The sequence below is a fragment of the Prunus avium genome, chromosome 8 (genome assembly GCF_965620075.1).
Source record: "Prunus avium chromosome 8, drPruAviu1.hap1.1, whole genome shotgun sequence".
NCBI lineage: Eukaryota > Viridiplantae > Streptophyta > Magnoliopsida > Rosales > Rosaceae > Prunus > Prunus avium.
The window spans coordinates 10,609,235-10,622,219 of record NC_142291.1 but is presented as its reverse complement, the minus strand read 5'-3'; the positions used below and the strand labels follow the sequence as shown (position 1 = coordinate 10,622,219).

At 50.1% G+C, this 12,985-nt stretch overlaps 14 non-coding genes across 14 annotated transcripts; all 14 read left to right on the top strand.

Annotated features, from left to right (window-relative positions):
- Positions 1–222: 222 nt before the first annotated feature.
- Positions 223–341, top strand: LOC148292066 (5S ribosomal RNA). Its single transcript, XR_015827505.1, has one exon. It is a non-coding gene; the product is annotated as a 5S ribosomal RNA (ribosomal RNA).
- A 753-nt stretch (positions 342–1,094) lies between these two features.
- Positions 1,095–1,213, top strand: LOC148292065 (5S ribosomal RNA). The gene has a single exon (XR_015826808.1). It is a non-coding gene; the product is annotated as a 5S ribosomal RNA (ribosomal RNA).
- Positions 1,214–1,966: 753 nt separating this feature from the next.
- Positions 1,967–2,085, top strand: LOC148292064 (5S ribosomal RNA). Its single transcript, XR_015826807.1, has one exon. It is a non-coding gene; the product is annotated as a 5S ribosomal RNA (ribosomal RNA).
- Positions 2,086–2,838: 753 nt separating this feature from the next.
- On the top strand, positions 2,839–2,958 carry LOC148292063 (5S ribosomal RNA). Its single transcript, XR_015827097.1, has one exon. It is a non-coding gene; the product is annotated as a 5S ribosomal RNA (ribosomal RNA).
- A 754-nt stretch (positions 2,959–3,712) lies between these two features.
- Positions 3,713–3,831, top strand: LOC148292062 (5S ribosomal RNA). Its single transcript, XR_015827073.1, has one exon. It is a non-coding gene; the product is annotated as a 5S ribosomal RNA (ribosomal RNA).
- A 735-nt stretch (positions 3,832–4,566) lies between these two features.
- Positions 4,567–4,685, top strand: LOC148292061 (5S ribosomal RNA). Its single transcript, XR_015827504.1, has one exon. It is a non-coding gene; the product is annotated as a 5S ribosomal RNA (ribosomal RNA).
- A 753-nt stretch (positions 4,686–5,438) lies between these two features.
- On the top strand, positions 5,439–5,557 carry LOC148292060 (5S ribosomal RNA). Its single transcript, XR_015827503.1, has one exon. It is a non-coding gene; the product is annotated as a 5S ribosomal RNA (ribosomal RNA).
- Positions 5,558–6,310: 753 nt separating this feature from the next.
- On the top strand, positions 6,311–6,429 carry LOC148292059 (5S ribosomal RNA). The gene has a single exon (XR_015827695.1). It is a non-coding gene; the product is annotated as a 5S ribosomal RNA (ribosomal RNA).
- Positions 6,430–7,182: 753 nt separating this feature from the next.
- LOC148292058 (5S ribosomal RNA) lies at positions 7,183–7,301 on the top strand. Its single transcript, XR_015827502.1, has one exon. It is a non-coding gene; the product is annotated as a 5S ribosomal RNA (ribosomal RNA).
- A 753-nt stretch (positions 7,302–8,054) lies between these two features.
- LOC148292057 (5S ribosomal RNA) lies at positions 8,055–8,173 on the top strand. Its single transcript, XR_015827694.1, has one exon. It is a non-coding gene; the product is annotated as a 5S ribosomal RNA (ribosomal RNA).
- Positions 8,174–8,926: 753 nt separating this feature from the next.
- On the top strand, positions 8,927–9,045 carry LOC148292056 (5S ribosomal RNA). The gene has a single exon (XR_015827501.1). It is a non-coding gene; the product is annotated as a 5S ribosomal RNA (ribosomal RNA).
- Positions 9,046–9,796: 751 nt separating this feature from the next.
- On the top strand, positions 9,797–9,915 carry LOC148292055 (5S ribosomal RNA). Its single transcript, XR_015826813.1, has one exon. It is a non-coding gene; the product is annotated as a 5S ribosomal RNA (ribosomal RNA).
- Positions 9,916–10,667: 752 nt separating this feature from the next.
- Positions 10,668–10,786, top strand: LOC148292054 (5S ribosomal RNA). The gene has a single exon (XR_015826942.1). It is a non-coding gene; the product is annotated as a 5S ribosomal RNA (ribosomal RNA).
- A 752-nt stretch (positions 10,787–11,538) lies between these two features.
- On the top strand, positions 11,539–11,657 carry LOC148292053 (5S ribosomal RNA). Its single transcript, XR_015827500.1, has one exon. It is a non-coding gene; the product is annotated as a 5S ribosomal RNA (ribosomal RNA).
- Positions 11,658–12,985: the final 1,328 nt, after the last annotated feature.

The window sequence follows — 12,985 nt, the reverse complement described above, 5'->3', positions numbered from 1 at the left end:
GTTTTTTTGTTTTTTTTGGTTTGGTTCAATTATCGTAAGGTAGGCCCCACAGCCGATCGGAACCGGCAGTTCGGCAGGCCTGCGCGCGACACATGGTAAGGGTGGCGACGACAAGGCTTGACAGGCCATGCCATTTCATGCGGGGGGCGTTGGATAGCCAACCCATGGTCATATGGCATGGCTCAAACGTGGCTTATTTACTTTTCGGCGTTATAAGCTAACGGATGCGATCATACCAACTCACATGCACCGGATCCCATCAGAACTCCGAAGTTAAGCGAGTTTGGGCGAGAGTAGTACTAGGATGGGTGACCTCCTGGGAAGTCCTCGTGTTGCATCCCTTCTTTTTTTGTCTTGTTGACGTTTCAATTGTCGTGGGCGTTTGCTTTCCGTCATCTTATTCATCTGGATGTCTTTGTTTTATCACGACCCCTTGGCGCAGCGTGACAATCGGGGCACACTATGATTAAATACTCCTAGAAAGCCTAGGATTAACGAAGGAATTAAAATAGGAAAATAACACAGTTACCAAAAACTTCAAAAACTGGATTTCGGGCTAGTAAACGACGTCGGATGCCCGAAAAAGCCCACGACACATGGCAACGCGATGAGTTTTACTCGCGACGCCGTTGCCTTCGAATCGACGGTTCGGGGGCCCAATTCTGAGGTCGGAGCCCAGATCAGCGGTTTGCCCGATTCGCCGTTGCACGCGCTTCGGTCCAGCTCCTCTCCAATAACTTACGCCATCTGTCCTACATCACCCCGTGGAGCTCGTCTCCAATTTACCGGGCACCGCAAACGAACGAAAGCGAAAAAACAACAGGACTCGACGCCCACTGCCGAAATTATTGGGGTTGTTCTTATCGTTGTCAGTTTTTTTGTTTTTTTTGGTTTGGTTCAATTATCGTAAGGTAGGCCCCACAGCCGATCGGAACCGGCAATTCGGCAGGCCTGCGCGCGACACATGGTAAGGGTGGCGACGACAAGGCTTGACAGGCCATGCCATTTCATGCGGGGGGCGTTGGATAGCCAACCCATGGTCATATGGCATGGCTCAAACGTGGCTTATATACTTTTAGGCGTTATAAGATAACGGATGCGATCACACCAACTCACATGCACCGGATCCCATCAGAACTCCGAAGTTAAGCGAGTTTGGGCGAGAGTAGTACTAGGATGGGTGACCTCCTGGGAAGTCCTCGTGTTGCATCCCTTCTTTTTTTGCCTTGTTGACGTTTCAATTGTCGTGGGCGTTTGCTTTCCGTCATCCTATTCATCTGGATGTCTTTGTTTTAACACGACCCCTTGGCGCAGCGTGATAATCGGGGCACACTATGATTAAATACTCCTAGAAAGCCTAGGATTAACGAAGGAATTAAAATAGGAAAATAACACAGTTACCAAAAACTTCAAAAACTGGATTTCGGGCTAGTAAACGACGTCGGATGCCCGAAAAAGCCCACGACACATGGCAACACGATGGGTTTTACTCGCGACGCCGTTGCCTTCGAATCGACGGTTCGTGGGCCCAATTCTGAGGTCGGAGCCCAGATCAGCGGTTTGCCCGATTTGCCGTTGCACGCGCTTCGGTCCAGCTCCTCTCCAATAACTTACACCATCTGTCCTACATCACCCCGTGGAGCTCGTCTCCAATTAACCGGGCACCGCAAACGAACGAAAGCGAAAAAACAACAGGACTCGACGCCCACTGCCGAAATTATTGGGGTTGTTCTTAACGTTGTCAGTTTTTTTGTTTTTTTTGTTTTGGTTCAATTATCGTAAGGTAGGCCCCACAGCCGATCGGAACCTGCAGTTCGGCAGGCCTGCGCGCGACACATGGTAAGGGTGGCGACGACAAGGCTTGACAGGCCATGCCATTTCATGCGGGGGGCGTTGGATAGCCAACCCATGGTCATATGGCATGGCTCAAACGTGGCTTATATACTTTTAGGCGTTATAGGCTAACGGATGCGATCACACCAACTCACATGCACCGGATCCCATCAGAACTCCGAAGTTAAGCGAGTTTGGGCGAGAGTAGTACTAGGATGGGTGACCTCCTGGGAAGTCCTCGTGTTGCATCCCTTCTTTTTTTGCCTTGTTGACGTTTCAATTGTCGTGGGCGTTTGCTTTCCGTCATCTTATTCATCTGGATGTCTTTGTTTTAACACGACCCCTTGGCGCAGCGTGACAATCGGGGCACACTATGATTAAATACTCCTAGATAGCCTAGGATTAACGAATGAATTAAAATAGGAAAATAACACAGTTACCAAAAACTTCAAAAACTGGATTTCGGGCTAGTAAACGACGTCGGATGCCCGAAAAAGCCCACGACACATGGCAACGCGATGAGTTTTACTCACGACGCCGTTGCCTTCGAATCGACGGTTCGTGGGCCCAATTCTGAGGTCGGAGCCCAGATCAGCGGTTTGCCCGATTTGCCGTTGCACGCGCGTCGGTCCTGCTCCTCTCCAATAACTTACGCCATCTGTCCTACATCACCCCGTGGAGCTCGTCTCCAATTTACCGGGCACCGCAAACGAACGAAAGCGAAAAAACAACAGGACTCGACGCCCACTGCCGAAATTATTGGGGTTGTTCTTAACGTTGTCAGTTTTTTTGTTTTTTTTGGTTTGGTTCAATTATCGTAAGGTAGGCCCCACAGCCGATCGGAACCGGCAGTTCGGCAGGCCTGCGCGCGACACATGGTAAGGGTGGCGACGACAAGGCTTGACAGGCCATGCCATTTCATGCGGGGGGCGTTGGATAGCCAACCCATGGTCATATGGCATGGCTCAAACGTGGCTTATATACTTTTAGGCGTTATAAGATAACGGATGCGATCACACCAACTCACATGCACCGGATCCCATCAGAACTCCGAAGTTAAGCGAGCTTGGGCGAGAGTAGTACTAGGATGGGTGACCTCCTGGGAAGTCCCTCGTGTTGCATCCCTTCTTTTTTTGCCTTGTTGACGTTTCAATTGTCGTGGGCGTTTGCTTTCCGTCATCCTATTCATCTGGATGTCTTTGTTTTAACACGACCCCTTGGCGCAGCGTGACAATCGGGGCACACTATGATTAAATACTCCTAGAAAGCCTAGGATTAACGAAGGAATTAAAATAGGAAAATAACACAGTTACCAAAAACTTCAAAAACTGGATTTCGGGCTAGTAAACGACGTCGGATGCCCGAAAAAGCCCACGACACATGGCAACGCGATGGGTTTTACTCGCGACGCCGTTGCCTTCGAATCAACGGTTCGTGGGCCCAATTCTGAGGTCGGAGCCCAGATCAGCGGTTTGCCCGATTTGCCGTTGCACGCGCTTCGGTCCAGCTCCTCTCCAATAACTTACACCATCTGTCCTACATCACCCCGTGGAGCTCGTCTCCAATTAACCGGGCACCGCAAACGAACGAAAGCGAAAAAACGACAGGACTCGACGCCCACTGCCGAAATTATTGGGGTTGTTCTTAACGTTGTCAGTTTTTTTGTTTTTTTTTGTTTTGGTTCAATTATCGTAAGGTAGGCCCCACAGCCGATCGGAACCGGCAGTTCGGCAGGCCTGCGCGCGACACATGGTAGGGGTGGCGACGACAAGGCCTGACAGGCCATGCCATTTCATGCGGGGGGCGTTGGATAGCCAACCCATGGTCATATGGCATGGCTCAAACGTGGCTTATATACTTTTAGGTGTTATAAGCTAACGGACGCGATCATACCAACTCACATGCCCCGGATCCCATCAGAACTCCGAAGTTAAACGAGTTTGGGCGAGAGTAGTACTGGGATGGGTGACCTCCTGGGAAGTCCTCGTGTTGCATCCCTTCTTTTTTTGCCTTGTTGACGTTTCAATTGTCGTGGGCGTTTGCTTTCCGTCATCTTATTCATCTGGATGTCTTTGTTTTAACACGACCCCGTGGCGCAGCGTGACAATCGGGGCACACTATGATTAAATACTCCTAGAAAGCCTAGGATTAACGAAGGAATTAAAATAGGAAAATAACACAGTTACCAAAAACTTCAAAAACTGGATTTCGGGCTAGTAAACGACGTCGGATGCCCGAAAAAGCCCACGACTCATGGCAACGTAATGAGTTTTACTCGCGACGCCGTTGCCTTCGAATCGACGGTTCGTGGGCCCAATTCTGAGGTCGGAGCCCAGATCAGCGGTTTGCCCGATTTGCCGTTGCACGCGCGTCGGTCCAGCTCCTCTCCAATAACTTACGCCATCTGTCCTACATCACCCCGTGGAGCTCGTCTCCAATTAACCGGGCACCGCAAACGAACGAAAGCGAAAAAACAACAGGACTCGACGCCCACTGCCGAAATTATTGGGGTTGTTCTTAACGTTGTCAGTTTTTTTGTTTTTTTTTGTTTTGGTTCAATTATCGTAAGGTAGGCCCCACAGCCGATCGGAACCGGCAGTTCGGCAGGCCTGCGCGCGACGACAAGGCCTGACAGGCCATGCCATTTCATGCGGGGGGCGTTGGATAGCCAACCCATGGTCATATGGCATGGCTCAAACGTGGCTTATATACTTTTAGGTGTTATAAGCTAACGGATGCGATCATACCAACTCACATGCACCGGATCCCATCAGAACTCCGAAGTTAAGCGAGTTTGGGCGAGAGTAGTACTAGGATGGGTGACCTCCTGGGAAGTCCTCGTGTTGCATCCCTTCTTTTTTTGCCTTGTTGACGTTTCAATTGTCGTGGGCGTTTGCTTTCCGTCATCTTATTCATCTGGATGTCTTTGTTTTATCACGACCAAGTGGCGCAGCGTGACAATCGGGGCACACTATGATTAAATACTCCTAGAAAGCCTAGGATTAACGAAGGAATTAAAATAGGAAAATAACACAGTTACCAAAAACTTCAAAAACTGGATTTCGGGCTAGTAAACGACGTCGGATGCCCGAAAAAGCCCACGACTAATGGCAACGCAATGAGTTTTACTCGCGACGCCGTTGCCTTCGAATCGACGGTTCGTGGGCCCAATTCTGAGGTCGGAGCCCAGATCAGCAGTTTGCCCGATTTGCCGTTGCACGCGCGTCGGTCCAGCTCCTCTCCAATAACTTACGCCATCTGTCCTACATCACCCCGTGGAGCTCGTCTCCAATTAACCGGGCACCGCAAACGAACGAAAGCGAAAAAACAACAGGACTCGACGCCCACTGCCGAAATTATTGGGGTTGTTCTTAACGTTGTCAGTTTTTTTGTTTTTTTTTTTTTGGTTCAATTATCGTAAGGTAGGCCCCACAGCCGATCGGAACCGGCAGTTCGGCAGGCCTGCGCGCGACACGTGGTAGGGGTGGCGACGACAAGGCTTGATAGGCCATGCCATTTCATGCGGGGGGCGTTGGATAGCCAACCCATGGTCATATGGCATGGCTCAAACGTGGCTTATATACTTTTAGGCGTTATAAGCTAACGGATGCGATCATACCAACTCACATGCACCGGATCCCATCAGAACTCCGAAGTTAAGCGAGTTTGGGCGAGAGTAGTACTAGGATGGGTGACCTCCTGGGAAGTCCTCGTGTTGCATCCCTTCTTTTTTTGCCTTGTTGACGTTTCAATTGTCGTGGGCGTTTGCTTTCCGTCATCTTATTCATCTGGATGTCTTTGTTTTATCACGACCCCTTGGCGCAGCGTGACAATCGGGGCACACTATGATTAAATACTCCTAGAAAGCCTAGGATTAACGAAGGAATTAAAATAGGAAAATAACACAGTTACCAAAAACATCAAAAACTGGATTTCGGGCTAGTAAACGACGTCGGATGCCCGAAAAAGACCACGACTCATGGCAACGCAATGAGTTTTACTCGCGACGCCGTTGCCTCCGAATCGACGGTTCGTGGGCCCAATTCTGAGGTCGGAGCCCAGATCAGCGGTTTGCCCGATTTGCCGTTGCACGCGCGTCGGTCCAGCTCCTCTCCAATAACTTACGCCATCTGTCCTACATCACCCCGTGGAGCTCGTCTCCAATTAACCGGGAACCGCAAACGAACGAAAGCGAAAAAACAACAGGACTCGACGCCCACTGCCGAAATTATTGGGGTTGTTCTTAACGTTGTCAGTTTGTTTGTTTTTTTTGTTTTGGTTCAATTATCGTAAGGTAGGCCCCACAGCAGATCGGAACCGGCAGTTCGGCAGGCCTGCGCGCGACACGTGGTAGGGGTGGCGACGACAAGGCTTGACAGGCCATGCCATTTCATGCGGGGGGCGTTGGATAGCCAACCCATGGTCATATGGCCTGGCTCAAACGTGGCTTATATACTTTTAGGCGTTATAAGCTAACGGATGCGATCATACCAACTCACATGCACCGGATCCCATCAGAACTCCGAAGTTAAGCGAGTTTGGGCGAGAATAGTACTAGGATGGGTGACCTCCTGGGAAGTCCTCGTGTTGCATCCCTTCTTTTTTTGCCTTGTTGACGTTTCAATTGTCGTGGGCGTTTGCTTTCCGTCATCTTATTCATCTGGATGTCTTTGTTTTATCACGACCCCTTGGCGCAACGTGACAATCGGGGCACACTATGATTAAATACTCCTAGAAAGCCTAGGATTAACGAAGGAATTAAAATAGGAAAATAACACAGTTACCAAAAACTTCAAAAACTGGATTTCGGGCTAGTAAACGACGTCGGATGCCCGAAAAAGCCCACGACTCATGGCAACGCAATGAGTTTTACTCGCGACGCCGTTGCCTCCGAATCGACGGTTCGTGGGCCCAATTCTGAGGTCGGAGCCCAGATCAGCGGTTTGCCCGATTTGCCGTTGCACGCGCGTCGGTCCAGCTCCTCTCCAATAACTTACGCCATCTGTCCTGCATCACCCCGTGGAGCTCGTCTCCAATTAACCGGTCACCGCAAACGAACGAAAGCGAAAAAACAGCAGGACTCGACTCCCACTGCCGAAATTATTGGGGTTGTTCTTAACGTTGTCAGTTTTTTTGTTTTTTTTGTTTTGGTTCAATTATCGTAAGGTAGGCCCCACAGCCGATCGGAACCGGCAGTTCGGCAGGCCTGCGCGCGACACATGGTAGGGGTGGCGACGACAAGGCTTGACAGGCCATGCCATTTCATGCGGGGGGCGTTGGATAGCCAACCCATGGTCATATGGCATGGCTCAAACGTGGCTTATATACTTTTAGGCGTTATAAGCTAACGGATGCGATCATACCAACTCACATGCACCGGATCCCATCAGAACTCCGAAGTTAAGCGAGTTTGGGCGAGAGTAGTACTAGGATGGGTGACCTCCTGGGAAGTCCTCGTGTTGCATCCCTTCTTTTTTTGCCTTGTTGACGTTTCAATTGTCGTGGGCGTTTGCTTTCCGTCATCTTATTCATCTGGATGTCTTTGTTTTATCACGACCCCTTGGCGCAGCGTGACAATCGGGGCACACTATGATTAAATACTCCTAGAAAGCCTAGGATTAACGAAGGAATTAAAATAGGAAAATAACACAGTTACCAAAAACTTCAAAAACTGGATTTCGGGCTAGTAAACGACGTCGGATGCCCGAAAAAGACCACGACTCATGGCAACGCAATGAGTTTTACTCGCGACGCCGTTGCCTCCGAATCGACGGTTCGTGGGCCCAATTCTGAGGTCGGAGCCCAGATCAGCGGTTTGCCCGATTTGCCGTTGCACGCGCGTCGGTCCAGCTCCTCTCCAATAACTTACGCCATCTGTCCTACATCACCCCGTGGAGCTCGTCTCCAATTAACCGGGAACCGCAAACGAACGAAAGCGAAAAAACAACAGGACTCGACGCCCACTGCCGAAATTATTGGGGTTGTTCTTAACGTTGTCAGTTTTTTTGTTTTTTTTGTTTTGGTTCAATTATCGTAAGGTAGGCCCCACAGCAGATCGGAACCGGCAGTTCGGCAGGCCTGCGCGCGACACGTGGTAGGGGTGGCGACGACAAGGCTTGACAGGCCATGCCATTTCATGCGGGGGGCGTTGGATAGCCAACCCATGGTCATATGGCCTGGCTCAAACGTGGCTTATATACTTTTAGGCGTTATAAGCTAACGGATGCGATCATACCAACTCACATGCACCGGATCCCATCAGAACTCCGAAGTTAAGCGAGTTTGGGCGAGAATAGTACTAGGATGGGTGACCTCCTGGGAAGTCCTCGTGTTGCATCCCTTCTTTTTTTGCCTTGTTGACGTTTCAATTGTCGTGGGCGTTTGCTTTCCGTCATCTTATTCATCTGGATGTCTTTGTTTTATCACGACCCCTTGGCGCAACGTGACAATCGGGGCACACTATGATTAAATACTCCTAGAAAGCCTAGGATTAACGAAGGAATTAAAATAGGAAAATAACACAGTTACCAAAAACTTCAAAAACTGGATTTCGGGCTAGTAAACGACGTCGGATGCCCGAAAAAGCCCACGACTCATGGCAACGCAATGAGTTTTACTCGCGACGCCGTTGCCTCCGAATCGACGGTTCGTGGGCCCAATTCTGAGGTCGGAGCCCAAATCAGCGGTTTGCCCGATTTGCCGTTGCACGCGCGTCGGTCCAGCTCCTCTCCAATAACTTACGCCATCTGTCCTGCATCACCCCGTGGAGCTCGTCTCCAATTAACCGGGCACCGCAAACGAACGAAAGCGAAAAAACAGCAGGACTCGACTCCCACTGCCGAAATTATTGGGGTTGTTCTTAACGTTGTCAGTTTTTTTGTTTTTTTTGTTTTGGTTCAATTATCGTAAGGTAGGCCCCACAGCCGATCGGAACCGGCAGTTCGGCAGGCCTGCGCGCGACACATGGTAGGGGTGGCGACGACAAGGCTTGACAGGCCATGCCATTTCATGCGGGGGGCGTTGGATAGCCAACCCATGGTCATATGGCATGGCTCAAACGTGGCTTATATACTTTTAGGCGTTATAAGCTAACGGATGCGATCATACCAACTCACATGCACCGGATCCCATCAGAACTCCGAAGTTAAGCGAGTTTGGGCGAGAGTAGTACTAGGATGGGTGACCTCCTGGGAAGTCCTCGTGTTGCATCCCTTCTTTTTTTGCCTTGTTGACGTTTCAATTGTCGTGGGCGTTTGCTTTCCATCATCTTATTCATCTGGATGTCTTTGTTTTATCACGACCCCTTGGCGCAGCGTGACAATCGGGGCCACTATGATTAAATACTCCTAGAAAGCCTAGGATTAACGAAGGAATTAAAATAGGAAAATAACACAGTTACCAAAAACTTCAAAAACTGGATTTCGGGCTAGTAAACGACGTCGGATGCCCGAAAAAGCCCACGACTCATGGCAACGCAATGAGTTTTACTCGCGACGCCGTTGCCTCCGAATCGACGGTTCGTGGGCCCAATTCTGAGGTCGGAGCCCAGATCAGCGGTTTGCCCGATTTGCCGTTGCACGCGCGTCGGTCCAGCTCCTCTCCAATAACTTACGCCATCTGTCCTACATCACCCCGTGGAGCTCGTCTCCAATTAACCGGGCACCGCAAACGAACGAAAGCGAAAAAACAGCAGGACTCGACGCCCACTGCCGAAATTATTGGGGTTGTTCTTAACGTTTTCAGTTTTTTGTTTTTTTTGTTTTGGTTCAATTATCGTAAGGTAGGCCCCACAGCCGATCGGAACCGGCAGTTCGGCAGGCCTGCGCGCGTCACGTGGTAGGGGTGGCGACGACAAGGCTTGACAGGCCATGCCATTTCATGCGGGGGGCGTTGGATAGCCAACCCATGGTCATATGGCATGGCTCAAACGTGGCTTATATACTTTTAGGCGTTATAAGCTAACGGATGCGAACATACCAACTCACATGCACCGGATCCCATCAGAACTCCGAAGTTAAGCGAGTTTGGGCGAGAGTAGTACTAGGATGGGTGACCTCCTGGGAAGTCCTCGTGTTGCATCCCTTCTTTTTTTGCCTTGTTGACGTTTCAATTGTCGTGGGCGTTTGCTTTCCGTCATCTAATTCATCTGGATGTCTTTGTTTTATCACGACCCCTTGGCGCAGCGTGACAATCCGGGCACACTATGATTAAATACTCCTAGAAAGCCTAGGATTAACGAAGGAATTACAATAGGAAAATAACACAGTTACCAAAAACTTCAAAAACAGGATTTCGGGCTAGTAAACGACGTCGGATGCCCGAAAAAGCCCACGACTCATGGCAACGCAATGAGTTTTACTCGCGGCGCCGTTGCCTTCGAATCGACGGTTCGTGGGCCCAATTCTGAGGTCGGAGCCCAGATCAGCGGTTTGCCCGATTTGCCGTTGCACGCGCGTCGGTCCAGCTCCTCTCCAATAACTTACGCCATCTGTCCTACATCACCCCGTGGAGCTCGTCTCCAATTAACCGGGCACCACAAACGAACGAAAGCGAAAAAACAGCAGGACTCGACGCCCACTGGCGAAATTATTGGGGTTGTTCTTAACGTTTTCAGTTTTTTGTTTTTTTTGTTTTGGTTCAATTATCGTAAGGTAGGCCCCACAGCCGATCGGAACCGGCAGTTCGGCAGGCCTGCGCGCGTCACGTGGTAGGGGTGGCGACGACAAGGCTTGACAGGCCATGCCATTTCATGCGGGGGGCGTTGGATAGCCAACCCATGGTAATATGGCATGGCTCAAACGTGGCTTATATACTTTTAGGCGTTATAAGCTAACGGATGCGATCATACCAACTCACATGCACCGGATCCCATCAGAACTCCGAAGTTAAGCGAGTTTGGGCGAGAGTAGTACTAGGATGGGTGACCTCCTGGGATGTCCTCGTGTTGCATCCCTTCTTTTTTTGCCTTGTTGACGTTTCAATTGTCGTGGGCGTTTGCTTTCCGTCATCTTATTCATCTGGATGTCTTTGTTTTATCACGACCCCTTGGCGCAGCGTGACAATCCGGGCACACTATGATTAAATACTCCCAGAAAGCCTAGGATTAACGAAGGAATTACAATAGGAAAATAAAACAGTTACCAAAAACTTCAAAAACTGGATTTCGGGCTAGTAAAGGACGTCGGATGCCCGAAAAAGCCCACGACTCATGGCAACACAATGAGTTTTACTCGCGGCGCCGTTGCCTTCGGATCGACGGTTCGTGGGCCCAATTCTGAGGTCGGAGCCCAGATCAGCGGTTTGCCCGATTTGCCGTTGCACGCGCGTCGGTCCAGCTCCTCTCCAATAACTTACGCCATCTGTCCTACATCACCCCGTGGAGCTCGTCTCCAATTAACCGGGCACCACAAACGAACGAAAGCGAAAAAACAGCAGGACTCGACGCCCACTGCCGAAATTATTGGGGTTGTTCTTAACGTTTTCAGTTTTTTGTTTTTTTTGTTTTGGTTCAATTATCGTAAGGTAGGCCCCACAGCCGATCGGAACCGGCAGTTCGGCAGGCCTGCGCGCGTCACGTGGTAGGGGTGGCGACGACAAGGCTTGACAGGCCATGCCATTTCATGCGGGGGGCGTTGGATAGCCAACCCATGGTCATATGGCATGGCTCAAACGTGGCTTATATACTTTTAGGCGTTATAAGCTAACGGATGCGATCATACCAACTCACATGCACCGGATCCCATCAGAACTCCGAAGTTAAGCGAGTTTGGGCGAGAGTAGTACTAGGATGGGTGACCTCCTGGGAAGTCCTCGTGTTGCATCCCTTCTTTTTTTGCCTTGTTGACGTTTCAATTGTCGTGGGCGTTTGCTTTCCGTCATCTTATTCATCTGGATGTCTTTGTTTTATCACGACCCCTTGGCGCAGCGTGACAATCCGGGCACACTATGATTAAATACTCCTAGAAAGCCTAGGATTAACGAAGGAATTACAATAGGAAAATAACACAGTTACCAAAAACTTCAAAAACTGGATTTCGGGCTAGTAAACGACGTCGGATGCCCGAAAAAGCCCACGACTCATGGCAACGCAATGAGTTTTACTCGCGGCGCCGTTGCCTTCGGATCGACGGTTCGTGGGCCCAATTCTGAGGTCGGAGCCCAGATCAGCGGTTTGCCCGATTTGCCGTTGCACGCGCGTCGGTCCAGCTCCTCTCCAATAACTTACGCCATCTGTCCTACATCACCCCGTGGAGCTCGTCTCCAATTAACCGGGCACCGCAAACGAACGAAAGCGAAAAAACAGCAGGACTCGACGCCCACTGCCGAAATTATTGGGGTTGTTCTTAACGTTGTCAGTTTTGGCGAGAGTAGTACTAGGATGGGTGACCTCCTGGGAAGTCCTCGTGTTGCATCCCTTCTTTTTTTGCCTTGTTGACGTTTCAATTGTCGTGGGCGTTTGCTTTCCGTCATCTTATTCATCTGGATGTCTTTCTTTTATCACGACCCCTTGGCGCAGCGTGACAATCGGGGCACACTATGATTAAATACTCCTAGAAAGCCTAGGATTAACGAAGGAATTAAAATAGGAAAATAACACAGTTACCAAAAACTTCAAAAACTGGATTTCGGGCTAGTAAACGACGTCGGATGCCCGAAAAAGCCCACGACTCAGGGCAACGCAATGAGTTTTACTCGCGACGCCGTTGCCTTCGAATCGACGGTTCGTGGGCCCAATTCTGAGGTCGGAGCCCAGATCAGCGGTTTGCCCGATTTGCCGTTGCACGCGCGTCGGTCCAGCTCCTCTCCAATAACTTACGCCATCTGTCCTACATCACCCCGTGGAGCTCGTCTCCAATTAACCGGGCACCGCAAACGAACGAAAGCGAAAAAACAGCAGGACTCGACGCCCACTGCCGAAATTATTGGGGTTGTTCTTAACGTTGTCAGTTTTGGGGAGAGTAGTACTGGGATGGGTGACCTCCTGGGAAGTCCTCGTGTTGCATCAATTCTTTTTTTGCCTTGTTGACGTTTCAATTGTCGTGGGCGTTTTCTTTCCGTCATCTTATTCATCTGGATGTCTTTGTTTTATCACGACCCCTTGGCCCAGCGTGACAATCGGGGCACACTATGATTAAATACTCCTAGAAAGCCT